The sequence below is a fragment of the Camelus ferus genome, chromosome 15 (genome assembly GCF_009834535.1).
Source record: "Camelus ferus isolate YT-003-E chromosome 15, BCGSAC_Cfer_1.0, whole genome shotgun sequence".
NCBI lineage: Eukaryota > Metazoa > Chordata > Mammalia > Artiodactyla > Camelidae > Camelus > Camelus ferus.
The window spans coordinates 21,641,821-21,655,602 of NC_045710.1; the positions used below are offsets into that span (position 1 = coordinate 21,641,821).

The 13,782-nt window shown below is 45.1% G+C and overlaps 1 protein-coding gene across 2 annotated transcripts in view; it reads right to left on the minus strand.

The window, feature by feature from the left end:
• The window catches only part of CAPN13 (calpain 13), a 132,128-nt gene that overhangs the window by 76,301 nt on the left and 42,045 nt on the right, over positions 1 to 13,782 (minus strand). Inside the window, exons 1-2 of one of the 2 annotated variants that reach the window (XM_014557942.2) lie at positions 3,633 to 3,705; positions 3,327 to 3,549 (exon numbers count right to left, since the gene is read on the minus strand). The gene's annotated coding sequence lies outside the window, so the exon portion shown is untranslated. Of the gene's footprint in view, positions 1 to 3,326; positions 3,550 to 3,632; positions 3,706 to 13,782 lie in introns of those variants that run through there. The other variant, XM_032497297.1, reaches the window with a different exon arrangement.

The window sequence follows — 13,782 nt, forward strand, 5'->3', positions numbered from 1 at the left end:
AGGGAGTGCCATGGGGCAAGACTTCACTTCCATACCCCTACACCATCTCTTAAAAATTTGCATTCGTGTATTAGCTAAATAGATCATCTCTGAGGCAACTCAGGAGCTGGGTGAGATGACCTTCAGCTGCATTTCAACATGAGCATCACAGATTACGAGGGATTGAAAGCCCCTTAGAGATCACTTTGTTCACCTATGTTAATAATTAAGATGAGGAAATTATGTTTGGCTGAGCTTTTCTGGTTGTTTATTGGAGAACCAGCTTTGCAGACTACTGAGTGTGCATGGCCTCACATTATATTGCAGGAGTTTTTATTCAAAAAGGTTTGTGTGAAGCAAGAAGTCATGCATAGTTGAGAAGGGCTTCCTGAGATTTCAGGGACTGAGACAGAAGAGAGATTGAAGCCAGGTTCTCCAGGGTCCAGAGCAGTGCTCCTAACTGGTGTTGAATATGTGAAGAGCTGATGCGCTTGGTTCAACCAATGTCTTTGTTTTGGCAGAGGCTTTACACATATATCTGAATCACGACCCTCCAAAGAGGGGGAGGTAGGAGGCAACATTCACCCAAGTGTTTGATCAAGGAGTTCCCAGCAACAGCTCCCAGAATTAGTGTTCCACGTATCATGTTTGTCCAAGAGACAGAGTCCACAAGGGTGGCAGAAAAATCAATATTCTCCTCTTGATTCTGCTCTGGTTTTTTGCATGGCTGTGGGCTTTCTTGCTGTCTGTCTATCAGAGGAAAGCTCTGCTTTACAAAGGTTTGAGAGGGCGAAGGATGTTCTCAGTCTGACCACTTACAAACACCGAGGAGAGCTGGGGTGGACCAGTCTACCTGAGGACTCCTTCATGGTTGTCTCATGGGAGAAAGAGGTGGGCTCCATTAGATCGGGAAACACTAGTGCCTTGCAGTGTCCAGCAGATGTTAACAGTGATCATTTGATCTGTTTTGAACTAATCTTATGCACTGTCTCAGGTCTTTTTGGTCTCACCTGTCACTGGGACTCTTAGTCCTCTTTTGGGGCTGACCCCAGGCAAAGAAGTGGCTCTTCTGACCACTTCTGGACTCAGATGAGGTGCCAAGACTCAAGGAAGAGGATCTCGATTTCCTCAGTGCTGCCAAAGGGGCCAGATGGCACCAGCCAGAGGTTCAGAAGCGTTAACTGCCCATGGGGCAAAGTTTGAGCCATGAGAGAGAGGAGACAGAAGGGAGTGACATGTGCATTTCCTCTCCAACCTCTCTTGTGTGGACTGTTTCAAGACTCAGTGTTTCTCCAAAGCTAGTCCACAGATGCCCTGCTTTAGCCAAGTAGCTGGCTCTGTCTCTTTGTGAAGAGAGGTGGGTGACACGTCACCTTGTACTTCTTCCCATCCTCCTCTCCTCATTTCCGTTTCCCTCACTCTCACTGCCCTGGTACTGCACCTCCCTGGGAGGCAGTAGCACTTAAGCTTTGCCTCAAGCTTTGTTTTGCAGAGAACCCAGGCTCCAACAATATCAACAGTAATCACTAAAATGTTTTGAGCACTTACCATGTGCCAGGCACTCCTAAGGACTTTACGCATATCATCTCATTTAATTCCTTTCCATAATTGTATGAGGCAGATGCTGCTGTTACTCCACTTTAGTGAGGAGGAAACTGGGATCCAAAGGGCTTATGTAACGTGCCCAAATGACAGTATCAGAGAGCACATCGGGTAGGGTCAAGCACAGCGCTGGACACAGAGTGAGCCCTCAGGGTCAGTAGATGGGTCATTAACTTGTATATTTCTCACCAGCACCTTTTCTTCTAAGGCAATCTTTCCAGTGATTCACTCCCTGAATACTACCAACAAAGAACTCAAAGAGGAAATCAGAAAATACCTCGAGACAAATGAAAATGGAAACACAATACTCCAAAATCTATGAGATGCAGCAAAAGCAGTTCTGAGCAGGATGTTCATGGCAGTGCAGGCCTCCCTCAAGAAACAAGAACATCTCAAATAGACAACTTAACCTACTGCCTAAAAGAATCAGAAAAAGGAGAGCAAACAAAGGCCAAAGTCAGCAGGAGGAACTGATAAAGGTCAGGGAGGAAATAAATAGATAAAAAAGATAAATGAAACCAAGAGGTGTTTTTTTTTTTTTTTTTTTTGAAAAGATGAACAAAACTGATAAATCTTTAGCCAGGCTCACTGAGAAGAACTCACCGAGAAGAAGAGAGGGCCCAAATGAACAAAATAAGAACATGAAAGAGGAGAACAACTGACACCACAGGGCCCCAGGACCAATATAACTCTTAAGTCTGCATTTGCATCTGGTGTGAGCTTAGCAGCAAGGCGTTCCCCAGGTACCTTTCTTGTCCCACCTACAAACCGGGGCTAATCACACCTACATGTATAATTCTTGTCTATTACACAACTGATAGATCATTATTTCTCATCACCCAATAGGCTAATTATTGAGTTCTCCTGTGGCTATCACCCACAAAAACAGCAGCTATCACCCACGAAAACAAAGTTTAGGTCCCGTTGGGCACAGGTGGGCCAATTTGAGAGGCTATGCTGACGGAAGACCAGGAAATACCAGCTGGGAGCCAGCAGAGTTCCCAGGACAAACGGCAGTTGGGAAGTCATAACCCGACTGTAACTGCACAGGGAAAACATCTGCCCTCATTCTAATCTGGTAACCTGGCTTCAAGCACAACAGCCAGGGCTCTGTCTCCCTGAGAACAGAATCACATCACAACAATTACACAACTTCTGCAGCCACAGAGGCACCTGCACTGACTGGCAAGCAACTCTAGGAGCATGGGAACCATTTGAGTCTCTGAAGCAGTGTTGAGTGCTCTTTCATGATTAACACAGACTTTCCAACTTGGTATAATTATTAATCTAGGTCATTAGAAAACGAAAGGCAAGCCCAGGGCCCCATTCCTCCCTTCAGCAAATATTAAACCCCGACTTTGTGTCAGAAACTATACAGTGGTGAACAAAGACAAGGTTTCTGCCATCAGGGTACCCTTATGACGATGTAGCCCTCAAGGCTGTGACTGAATGAGCAGAAAGCAAAGGTGACTCAGTGATTAAGAGATCCTCTCACTGTATGAAACGTGTAAAGTTTAGATCGTCTTCTCTTAGGGAGTCGACTCACCCTTTGTCCTAGTTTTTCTTAAAGCTTACCCTTAGGCCTTTTGCATCAGAAATACCCAATGTTCAGAGCTACTGAGAACATAGTGGGTGGAGACTCAGAATGTACATAATGAAGATGCTCACTAGGGAAATTCTATGCTCACTAAAGTTTGGAGCACCGTCTTGGTCCAAAGCCCTGGGAGGTCACGACTCACACCTACCTGTTTGGGTGGGTCCCCCAGGCTTGGCAGCAGCTTTGTGAGATGGAGGGAGGCGCAGGAGACTGGTGGTGGAGGACAGTGGCAGTCCCTCTGGAGAAAGGGCAGGGTGATAGCCCTGGCAGGGGTGCTGTCTCCTGGCTTCTTCCCTTAGGCTCTTCCTTATATGGGCACAGCAAGTACTGCCTCACCTTAGTTAAACAATGACTCGGCACCTCGGTGCCTCCTGAAGAGAGAGAAGATATTGGATTTAACTGCAAATCTTCCCCAAAGATGCTCCACCCCGAGCCTATCTCCACCTGATCCTACCTGACTTCCTGATTTCTTGGCTGCCTGAGTTGTGGTCCTCCACTGTTTCTAGACAACTCCATTTCTTTGTTACTTCAGGGAGTTTTATTTCAGAGGAAGTGCTGAGGGAAGCGGGGAATCGCCCTTCCTTCCTGCCTCGTTCTCATGGGGGAATGTACCCTCGCCATGTGAAGCTCGTAGATCATCGTAGACGCTCCCAGTAAATCACATCACGTGGGCTCTGTGCAGAAAGAGCATCTTCTCTCCACAAATAAAATGGCAGACCCCATTCACCCCTGGGCGTGGTGAGACCCGGGGAAGGTCTCCGCACCATCCCAGCTTAATGGGTTATGGAGAAAGAGATGAGGCAGATAAAGCAGATGCTTCCCGACTCCATAACCCTGAGAGCCCTGGCTCCCCTGTGTCGCGGGCGAGGATGATGAAATAGGAGAAGCAAGAAAAAAATGTGGAAATCACCGGGAACTGATGGGCTGGATCCATCAACACCTGTGATGGCTGGGGAGAGATGGGGTCTCGGACATAGAAGGATGCATCAGAGCACTTGTGAAGTGCGGCTCAGACCACGCCCCAGGAGGCAGCATGGTGGGTGGGAGGGGTCCCTCCATGACTGGAAGTGGGTTTTGATCCCAGTTCTACAGTTTCTGGCTGGCATGGGCAAGTCCCTTCCCCTCTGAGTCTCAGTTGACTAATCTGTGAAGTGAGGATTATGATTCTTACCTCGTCTCCCTGATATTTTTATTCACTGGGATGCCAGCACCCCAGGGGACACAATCTGTTAGAACTTTCACCATGAATACAGTAAACAATAAACACATTGTTGTACAAATATAATTAATCAATGGACAGACATGTTTGTGGTGCATGCCTCAAAATACCAGATCCTGGAGACAATGCTTCCTCCTGCCCTCTCTTCTTTTCACTTTCTTCTGTCCACCCTTCTATTCCATCTCTCCTGCCTTGATCTTCCTTTACAAATTATCTCATGGTGGCCACCTGTTCCAGGCACTGTGCTGGGCCCAAGAGACAACATCAACACCAGGGGACTCAGTGAGCCCTAGTTGCTTAGAATCTAGAGAGAGACACACAGGAAACCAGGACCTACAAAATCAGCTGAATCATTTCACTTGTGATCAGTGCTGTGGAGGGAAACCTCATCTTGACTGAGGAGTCACGAGAGGCTCCACTAAGGAATGATGGATGGTGGGGAGCCCGCCAAGAGGAGGGTACTGAGGTGGTCCAGGCAGGAATGAGTACATATCCCAAGTGGACAGCTTGATGGATTTGCATAAAGTGAAACCCAAGTCACCAGCACCCAGATTAGGAGGCAACATTACCAGTGCCCCAAAGCCCCCTTGGTAACCCCCCTTCCCATCACTGTCCTCCAGGAGAGCCCCAAGGTAACCTGACCCCGGTCCTGTGCAATCTGATAAGCTCCATCCTCTTCCTCGTTCATAAGAAAACAAATTCAGTGTTGATTTAGGGAATTAAATCAAAAGTCCTTGCAAAATATGACAAAGGGGACTATTGTGGTAGAGCAAACAAGTATCCAGAGTATTTGCCATGTAATCAAATGGACCATCTAACAGATTTCACGTACTTTCACATTCATCTGTGTGTGTGTGTGGCGGGGGAAGTCAAGTCAACAAAGTGAGATGGTTTTTCTTAGTGCCAAGAAGTGTGATGTGTAGGCTCACCCAGCTTGAGTGCTGGGCTGTGGACTGTGTTCTGGACAGATTAGGAACTGCCTGAGTCACACTCTTAGACTCAGAGCAACAGGTAACAAATCTAACACTATCCGCAAGAGAAGCACTAATAAACACTCAAGTTTTCAAACCCAAGTGTCCCGCTCTACCACGTACTTATTGTAAAATTTTGGACAAGCTACTTAACACCAAGCCTGTTTCCTTAACTCCAAAATGGTGATAATAATAGAATCTGACTCATGGGCCATCTTGAGAATTAAAAAAAAAAAGCAAAGGCAGGTGAATTGCTTACTACTAAGTCTGATTCACAGTAACTCTGCAACAAAGAGTGGCTGTTATTTAGTAAAGCCAGACGTGGTACCTGGCTGGTGGGAGTTCAGGAGAACCAGGTTAGGAGAGAGACAGGGACTTCTCAGGTGGAAACTATGGACTCTTATGGGAAGGATAAAGGTGATGCCCCAGGCCAGGGAAGCAGAGCTTGACAATGATGAAGAGAACATCTGGAAAGGGAAATGAAACTCATCTTCCTTCATTTCTTAAAGTTCTGTTTCAATAACAAGTAAGTCTACATACTGCAGTATTGCTTGAAGAAAGCAACAGAGACTAACATGATGTATGTTTCTGGTGTTGTCATATGCTGCCAACCCAAGAAAGACAGAGGCATTTGTCCAAGGAGAAATGAGCTTTGCTACCTATGTGGAAACCTCTGTAATGGGTGGGCTGAAGGGAGATGGACCCCTTCGCGGCCTTCTGGTGTGATGGCCGTGGTGGAGCAACACTGGGGAAGCCCAAGTCCTGCTTGTGCTGAGGGAGCAGGAAGCCAGCACCCTGACAGATGTGTGTCCGTGCCAGGGCAGGGTCACTGGGGGCTGCTCTGTCCCTTCCAATGTTCTGGCATCCATCAGGGTAAGCTCCATCAGTGGGCACCCATGTCCATGAAAGCACAGTCCGAGGGTGGTCACTGTCATTGCAGCCTGAGGAAGTTGCATGAACCAGAACTGTCTTGACACTACAAACGGGTGAGGCGAAAGGATAGAAGACTGTTACTGCTTGCTTCCCCAGTACAGACACACTCAGAAATTGGAGGCAAGGAGGAGTAGGTCAGTCAATGCGTGTGAGTGGGCTAGGGAGGATCAGGGTAAGCTTACCCCTACTTTCATTTTTGAGCTATCCCAGGGGCCTGTAGAAAACCCTTCCTTCTTCCTGAAAGGTGAAAAACGGGGTGGAGTAGGGACAGGTACAGATAAGAGGGGTTCCAAGTTGGTGCAGAATGGCTTGAAGAGAGAGAGGAAAGGCATTTGGTAACCGGGTGGGGAAATGATGCTCTTGCCCAGAAAAATCAGTGACTGACCTTGTCAGTGAGCAGACCTTGGGGAGGAAGAGGCAGGGTGCCCAGGCCAAAGATCGACAAGCAGGTTCCTACAGGGACTAGGAAGACACTGAACCTGGTGGTAGGACCAACCCAAATTCACATGGGGCTGCAGCAGGACTGCTTGGTTTGAGTCATTTGTCTGAAAAGAGCCCGAGCCCAGTCAAGCCAGCGCAGCTTCTGCCCATGGGTTTCTGGGCTTCCCCATCTGTCCCCCAACGTAATGAACAAGAAAATTCACTAAAAAGGACGTCTATGCTCATCTGATGGGATGGAAAGAAAGGGATGTCCTGAAGAGACTGTCTCCATCTAAGCCAGTCTTGGGGTGACCAAAGGAGCTACAACAGAGCAGATAAATGAATCCCCAGAAAAAAAAAAAAAAAGGACAGCAGGTGGGGGCCTTAGAGAAAAAAGAAAGGGGAAACCCTGGGTCTGAATCAGCAGAAAATTTGCATGGTGCTCTTTATGGGGCTGCTAACTGCCCACTGACACACTGTCTAGGAAGATAATCAAAGTAATTTCATTAATATGAATGCTGGCATCCTCATAAAGTAACTGAATGAGGAAGTTAAAACTGCCGAGTACTGTGTCTGAGGAATACACAGAGGCCGCGTGAAGATCAGACTTCAGTCAGGCTCAGAGATGCCAGTTATGACCCCAAAAAGCATCCTCCTTGATAGAGATGCTACGGGGGAGGTGTGTATAAGCCTATTAATATCTATTTTTATCCACCTTCGAGCCATACTTACATCATTAGACAATGGGCCAAGCAGGAAGATAAGTATCGTGTGCTCGGGGGCAAATTCTGCATCTGAACAATCAAGCCTGATTCATTTCTTGTTCACTCATCATGGTAACCTTTTATTATGCAAAACTGTCGATTGAATGGCACAATACAAAAAAAGAAAAAATATTTGGGGCAATTCACCAGCCATGTTTACCAGAGCTGCTAAAAGGGAAAAAAAGAAAACAAAACAAAAAAACTAACTAGAAAGAATTTGCTGAAGAGGATTCTCAGGCTCTGCTCAGATCCTCCTTGGTGAGCTGATCTGGTCATCGGGGAACTGAACTCCTACTCCAGTGTGCCAGGAGCAGGTGAGCATGCCTTTGCTGCAAAGAAAGCAAAGCTTTCCTATCAGCTAACTGGTATAAAGAACAAGTTCCCTGGAAACGAGCTCTCAGTAGCAGTTGTCAAACTTAAATACACAAGATTCATTGAGAGGGGACGCTGGGGGTGTGTTAAATAATGTGGATTTCCAGGCCTCACCCCATAGATTTCTGTTTAGTAGGTCTCTGGGGTGGGGCCAGAGAATCTACAGGTTTGACAGGCATCTCAGGGGAGCATGCATTGAGAGTGAATCCCTGCAGTAGCCCTGGTTGAGGTTGGTCCGCTACTTAGAAAAGGCATCCTCCTCATCATATGCACACATGGGCCCTGCTGGCACACTGGTGCTGTCAGAGGGGTCTGCCAGCCTTCACAGAGACCCCTCTGCCAGCTCAGCCCTGGGCCCAGCGAATGATGTTCAGTGGTAAGTCAGTGCCCGTCCAGCAGAGGGCAGAGTAAACGTGTCTGACAGCCAAATGATTTGCCATCCTGCCTGTGCATTAGAATCACCTGGGAAGATTTAAAAACCACTCTTGGGCCCTACCCCTGACCAGTCAAGTCAGAATCTCAGGGTTGAGTGAGGGTGCCCCTGGTAATAATGTATTTGAAAAGATCCTTGTGTGATTCTAGTGTTCAGCCACGATTGAGAGGCATGGGTTTAGTCTCTTTCTCACTTCCTGGGTCCTTTTCTACTGTCTCTCTTATGAGTGGGGATACTTCCAATAGTTCAGTGCTTGGACCACACCTCTCACTATCTAAAGGCCCCTGTTCTGCCACCCTATCCAGGCCTGCTCTTTCTCAGAGAGCACTGTGCCTCCCCTATACACACTCCTCTTTTCCCTCAGGGCGGTGCTAGGGAAGCACCCAGTCTTCAGGAGTCCTAGAGGGAAGGTGTGCATTTCTGTACCCCCTTCCTTCATAGTGTGTCAATGATTCACGGTCTAATGGTCTTAGAGCAAGTTCCAGAGAAACAGACTGAGAAGGAGATTTATGTGTATAGGGTTTACTGGGGAGTGTTGCTGGGATCAGTGCTTGTAGGGGAATGAAGGAAGAAGTCCAGGATAGAGAGGGGTTATGGACAGAAGTAAATGGGTGCAGGCCATTGCAACAAAGGTCTCAGCTAACCCCATGGGCAGGCCTAGACTCTGGCCCTTCAGAATTATCCCACTTTGAAGCAAGGGGCAAGCTGCCTTTGGGGAGAGGGCATGACCTCAGATGAGGTTGATTCTCTTCAGTTAAGGGTGACTCAGGGAAATGCCTGGAGAGGGACTCAATTGAGAGTCTTCAGTTGTCAACTTGCCCAGCAGGAAGGGAATGACATTTAGGTCTCAGTCCTGAATGAGCATCTCATCATCCATTACACCAACTTTAAAGTGGGGCTGATGAATGAGTACCTTGTGGAGTCTCTGAGGATTAAATGCAGTGGGCAAGCAAGTATCTGCAGCGATGGAGTATGCATGAGCTGAGCCTTGCCCACCTGGGCTCTCTCTCTACCTTCTCTGACCCCTCAGGACACTCAGGGCACTCTGACCCCTCAGCGGTAATGTCTCTGGGTGCTGCCCCGTATTTGGCCCTGGACTTTGTTGATTCTCAGATTCCTCCTTTTCTCACTGGAGTACCAAGAAGTGCCTTGACCAATTTCCTTTCACTGGTGACCTGGCAAGAGGGGGATTACAATTTGGGGAGAGTGTGATAATGCTAAATAAGACACCTCCTCGATCCTCTTGGGCCTGAAGAAACCCCAAAGTCAATGTGGAGAACAACCACCCGTGGAGCCAAAGAATTGACTCAAACTGGATTTCTGCTTCATCAATGGGGTTACCACTCGCCCAAATGATATTTGTTATGAGGCTGATTAAACCAGCCTTAGCAAAATTCTGTGAGACTATCAAATGAAAAAAAAAAAAAGTGGGGCTCAAAATAATATACTCAATATGATTTCAACCATGCTAGACAATGGTTCAGGAAAGTTCTGGAAGTAAAAATCACAAGCTGGCACAGTAACTGCCTCTGAATGGTAAGACTGTGGTTGATTGTTTTCATGCCTTCGTTACATGTTTCTACAGTTTTAAGTTTTTCCACAGTGAGCAAGGGTTGGGGAAAGAAAAGGAAAAAAAGTGGAAAATGCACTCCTCCCACGGGGAATACACATGCCAGTGTTTCCCACTGGCTTCTCCCACGGGTGATGGGCCTGCAGGGGGCATGCAAAGCTGGATGTCCATCTCACCCAGACTCAAATGTCTATGTGAAGAGATGCTAGCAAAGCAGAAACCTGTGCTAGTAAGTGCTTGGAGTCTGGGTGCTGAGTGTTTTGGGGGAGCCCTCATTGTCAGCTTCAGAATGCCTGCTGTGTGGGGTGGGTTTCCCAGCCCACACAGGATAATTTTGTCACCAAGGACATTTGTAGTTCTGCAGACAAGTGTCATTTCACTGGTTTCAAGTTGTTTTCAAATGATTTAACCTGTTACTGAGAGAGTCCTTAGTAGAGAGCCAGGCACACAGGGACTGAACATTAAATGGAAAAGTTTTGATGAAGGGGAAGAGATATTCGAAGCCTAGAGGATTTTAGAGCTAGAAGGCAGTCTTAAGATAACCTGTTCTACCCCTTCGTTTTATAGGGGAGCCCTGGAAAGGTTCATAAGAAGCCTGGGTCTGACTCCTGTCTGAATTGAGACCAACATTCTTCAACTATAGGCTGTTGGAATGTGTTGTGGGTTGAACTATCTGCTCTAATAGAAATGTTGGGCTCCTAACCCCTAGTACCTCAGAATGTAACCTAATCCGGATAGATGGTGATCAAGTTAAATTGAGGTCATTCAGGTGGGCCCAAATCTAACGTAATTGGTGTCTTTAGAAAAGAGGAAACTTTGGATGCAGAAACAGATACACATATAGGGAGAACGCCGTGTGGAGACTGGAGTTACCTCTGCCCAAAACAAGGAAATACCAGAAGCTATAAAAGAAGCCTGGAACAGATCTTGCTGAGTGCCTTCAGAGACATCCTGATCTCTGACTTCTAATCTCAGAACTGTAAGGAAATAAATTTCTGCTGTTTAAGCCACTCAGTTTGTGGTATTTTTATTATAGCAAATTCTGGCAAATTAATACAGAAAGTTGTCAGAAGAAGGACTTACAATGTTGGCCCTACTGGCTAGAAGAGGAGAATCTACGAATTTCAATAATCTAGGTCAACCCTGTACCTCATGACCATTAACTGAGGTTGGAACATTCACTCATAGACAAACTAGATTATTTGCTGCAAATCTGGAAACTCAGCTGATAATCCAAGCATCTGAGAAATTAAATATTGTCTATGGTTTGGAACAGCTACAGCAGAGCATGTCCTTCAAGAGATTGCCCTGGCTCCACAGAATGTGGCTGACTCTGGACCAGGAGAGAAGAGCTCAAGTCTGAGTTATGAAATACAAGGATTGGACTTGCTTCTGTTTCTTAGTGAATTTCAAAGACAAGTTTCATTCACAGACCCCCAGTAAGCTCCCAAATGCCATTAACTAAGGAATCAATCTGAACTGGCTTGACCCAATGACCAGGTGTGTTAGCATGAGAGACAAGAGAAAGGCAGATGATGAATAAAATGCAAGAAGTATAGTTCCTTTCCCATTTTTAGTTGAAGCTTTTCTCGAATCCCTTCAGTTCAGTACCTGAGTTCTTTCTATTAGTAAGAAGTGAGGTGTAGGGATGCCTGGCTCTGAGAGATGCTGTCTGGCCAGGACCAGTCTTGGAGATAAGGAATTCAGACCAACTGTGCTTTCTCCCCTTTCCTTCTTTAGCTTGCTTGTTGCATTGGATCTCACAAAGCAGTGAGGAGCCCCTGGGTGAGAAACTGCCTTTTCCCCAGATACTTTTGTTTCCAGGAATGTGGTCTGAAATTCTAATCTGTTGATACCTTTATTAAATATACTGATTTAGCCAGAAAAATGCCATACCATCACTATGGAGAAAGAATTAGTTCTGACAACTGAAAAGCAACTTGGAACTTGAAGGTGTGTCTCCATGAGGATGCACCTGTATGTAAGGCAATGTGCAACCCTGAAAGAGCCCTGGCCTGGAAGATGGGAGATGGAAGAGATTAAGCCATTTTAAAAGATGTTTTCTTAAAAAAAAATCAGTGGCACTGTTTCTTCAAATTTTAATTGGAAGTCAAAATAAATAAAAATTAATAATTAAAAAAACTGAGTTGCTCTGTTTAAAAAAATGGCTAAAAGACTTGATTAGACATTTATCCAAAAAAGAGGTATAAATGGCTAAAATGCACAAGAATAGGTGTTCAACATTATTAGTCATTAGGGAAGGGCAAATCAAAATGGCAGTGAGATACTACTTTACATTCATCAGAATGGCTATTATCAAAAAGCCAGGAAGTACTAACTACGTGCAAGGATTTGGAAAAATTGGAACCCTTGTGCACTGATGGTGGTAGTGTAAAATAGTGTAGTCACTAGAGAAAACCGCTGGGAGGTTCCTTAAAAAATTAAATATGGAAATACCATATGATCCAGCAATTCCACTTCTGGGTATATATTCAAAAGAATTAAAAGCCAGGGACTCAAACAGAACCCATCTTCATAGCAATGTTATCACCAAATGGCCATAGAAGGCCATTTAATGGCCACAGAAGCAAGTAACCCAAAAGTCCATTGAAGAATAAATGGATTTTTTAAGAGGTATATACACATGATGGGATATTCATCAGTCTTAAAAGGAAAGGACATTTTGACATATGCTCCAACTTGAAGACATTATGGTAAGTGACATAAGCCAGTCTCAATAGGGCAAATGGTGTATGATTCCACTTCCGTGAGGTACACTGAGTGGTCAATTTTATGTTATGTGCATGTTACCATGAAACAAAATTTAAATTTATAACAAAAGAGCTGCTCTGAATTATGAAATCTGATTTATGTATTTGGGCTTTCAAATAATATTCCCCCCTCTTTTTCCCACCCCAGATGCAAGGTCCCTGAAGCACCTCAGAGGAATCCAAAAGGAATCAGGAGCACAGCTTAGTAACCCTGGACTCCAGAACCCAGACGTTCATCCCAGCACTGTCCTCACAGGAGTTCAGGATACTCAGGAGAATTTCTGCCCCCTGGGGCATTTTGCCCTCTGGGATGGGGCATCAAAACTGCAACCAGGACCTTCCCTTCTCCACCCTGTCCTCCTCTTCCACCTTCTCCAGCTAACAAAAGCAAAGTTTTAGATTTCAAGTTACAAAACAGTATAAAGAATGTTCACAGCAGCACTATTTACAATAGCCAAGACGTGGAAACAACCCAAATGTTCATCAACAGATGACTGGATAAAGAAGATGTCATATATATATACATATATATATATATACAGTGGAATACTATTCAGCCATAACAAAGAATAAAATAATGCCATATGCAGCAACATGGATGGCCCTGGAGATCATCATTCTAAGTAACTAAGCCAGAAAGAGAAAGAAAAATGCCATAGGATATTGCTTATATGTGGAATCTGAAAAAAAAGGACACAAATGAACTTATCTACAAAACAGAAACAGACTCACAGACACGGAGAACAAACTTATGGTTACCAGGGGATAAAGGGGGTTGGAAGGGATAAATTGGGAATTCAAAAATTTTGAGGAGTGATGGAAATATTTGCTATCTTGATTGTGGTAGTGGTTTCATTGGTGTATACATTTATCAAAATTCATCAAATTGTATATCTGAAATATATGTAGTTTACTGTACAGGAACCACACCACAATAAAGGTGTTAAAAAAACACAATGAACATGGCATTTCAAAACTGTACCTTTAAGTATAATAAAAATTATGCCCCATTTAAAAAAGAATTGCTAAAATGAAAAAAAAAATTATAAAGAAATAAAACAACCATTCTTAAGAAATTCGCTGTCTAAAGTGATCTAAAGTCTACCATAAGACTACCCTTATTATGCAAAGAGCTTAAGATCTTAAAGCAG